The sequence below is a fragment of the Rutidosis leptorrhynchoides genome, chromosome 5 (assembly GCF_046630445.1).
Source record: "Rutidosis leptorrhynchoides isolate AG116_Rl617_1_P2 chromosome 5, CSIRO_AGI_Rlap_v1, whole genome shotgun sequence".
NCBI classification, from domain to species: Eukaryota; Viridiplantae; Streptophyta; class Magnoliopsida; order Asterales; family Asteraceae; genus Rutidosis; species Rutidosis leptorrhynchoides.
Genome location: NC_092337.1, coordinates 56,343,214 through 56,345,570, shown reverse-complemented (window position 1 = coordinate 56,345,570; position 2,357 = coordinate 56,343,214). Strand labels below are relative to the sequence as shown.

Sequence of the window (2,357 nt, the reverse complement as noted above, 5' to 3'; positions counted from 1 at the left end):
GTTAGATACTTGTTGATTGCTAGGATCTTGTTGGTTGTTGTATGGAACATTTCGGTTATAATTCTGATTTTGATTGTAGTTTGGTCTTGGCGGTTGATAATTATTCTGATAATTATTTCCAGGCCTTTGATTCATGTATGAAACATTCTCTCTTTGTTCCATTGTTTGTTCAATACTAAGACAATCTTTTGTCAAATGTGGTCCTCCACACTGCTCACAACTAATTCGTATTGCGTGAATATCCTTAGTCATCTTTTTCATTCGTCTCTCGAAAGCATCTAACTTTGCGGAAATGGAATCAAAGTCATGGCTAGAATCGGCTCTAGCCGCTTTAGATGAACGAATAATATCTTTTTCTTGATGCCACTCATTTGAGTGGGAGGCTGTGTTATCAATAATTTTGTGAGCTTCAGTTGCGGTTTTCTTCATAATGGAACCACCAACTGCTATGTCGATGTCTTTTCGTGTAGTAATGTCGCATCCTTGGTAGAATATTTGTACTATTTGATAAGTGTCTAAACCATGTTGAGGACATCCTCTCAACAACTTTCCAAATCTTGTCCATGCTTCATATAAAGTTTCATTTGACTTTTGTGTGAACGTAACAATTTCTCCTTGAAGTCTCACGGCTTTAGATGTCGGAAAGAATCTTTTAAGAAATTTTTCACCTAAAACATCTCATGTATCAATCGCCCCTTCAGGTAACGATTCTAACCAATCTTTGGCTTCTCCTTTTAAAATCCAGGGAAATAACATGAGATAGATCTGTTCATCCTCAACTTCTCTGATTTTAAATAGAGTACAGATCCTATTAAAAGTTCGAAGATGTTCGTTTGGATCTTCTTTTGGCGTACCACTAAATTGGCATTGATTAGTTACCATGAGTAGGATTTATCCTTTGATTTCATAATCTGGCGCATTAATGTCTGGTTGAGTAATGGCGTGACCTTGGCCCGTGCGTGTAGCTCTCATTCGACCTTTCATACTTAGAGGTTCCTGATTTTCCATGATTGAATTTGTTGAATCTGAATCACTAAAGGATTCTGATTTAATGGTTTCTTCCTCAAAAATCTCTGGATGAGTAATTTGTGGTTCATGAGGAATGATTAGTGGTTCAGGATCTCTGAATTGTCCTTGAATATCCTCCGGGTTCTCAATTGTGAGGTCGGGTTCAAAAAATGGATTATCGGAAATTTGAATTGGAGTACTCGGTCGACTAGATGATGATTCTAAAGAAAAATCAACGGCGACAATATTGTCTAGATGTCTTGATCTAGTTACAGGTGGTGAACGTATGAAAGGTGGTGAACGTTTTACTCGGTGCATTCACAGAATATCCTATTAGTTATAAAGATAAAAATTATTAAAGTTATCAAATTAATAGACTTTTCTGATTTTGCCCATGTTTCGAATAGCCAATAGATGCAGCAGGTAGCCAGGACCCTTTAAATCGGAAGCCCACAACTCGCCACTAACAAATCCAACTATTACTACGAACCAGAAAATTTTGGATGTCTATCAATTTAACCGCTTAAAATAATTTTTCGTCGAAATTTAAAGAAAACTTTGAAAATTCTATGTCCTAAAAACTAGAGCGTAGAAATGAGAAAGAAAAAGCGCGTCGAGAAATAATCGTCGAAAAACAATCGTCGAAAAACAAAAAGTCGAAAAATAAAAATAAGAAAGTAAAGCGTCGAAACTTAAAAGTCTAAAAACTAAATCTTAAAACTTACGTCTAAAGGTATTAAACTTAAAAGGAATTCTAAATTCAAAACGGCAATTACTTAAAAGGCACTAAAATCTATTAACTATTAATGCGATAAGCGACGTCGTAAAATTCTAAAGCAACTAAAACTTAACCTAAAGAAAAAGCACTTAAGGGATTTTACGGCAAAGCCTAAAAATCTAGAAGTATAAAGGAACTACGGCAAAAACTAATCTTAAAACTAATTACGAACGATAAAAATACAAATTACGAATTAAACGATTAAAATATGCAATTTATAAAAAGATATATAAAATGATAAAATTACTTATATTTAAAAAAATATTATTTTTATATTATTATTTTATAAAATTATTAATTTATATATTAATAAAACTAATTAAAACTTAAAATTTTTAATTAAAACTAAACTTAAACGAAATTAAACTATTATTTAACAAAACCCTAAATAACTAATTAATTAATTAATAATAATAATAATAATAATAATAATAATAATAATAATAATAATAATAATAATAATAATAATAATAATAATAATAATAATAATAATAATAATAATAATAATAAAAACCGTAACCCTAATCGTACCAGTTAAGGTTTCAGACCAGTCACATCAACTCATGCGATC

The 2,357-nt window shown here is 31.4% G+C and overlaps 1 non-coding gene across 1 annotated transcript; it reads left to right on the top strand.

Moving 5' to 3' along the window:
- Positions 1–517: 517 nt before the first annotated feature.
- On the top strand, positions 518–624 carry LOC139851062 (small nucleolar RNA R71). Its single transcript, XR_011760425.1, has one exon. It is a non-coding gene; the product is annotated as a small nucleolar RNA R71 (small nucleolar RNA).
- Positions 625–2,357: the final 1,733 nt, after the last annotated feature.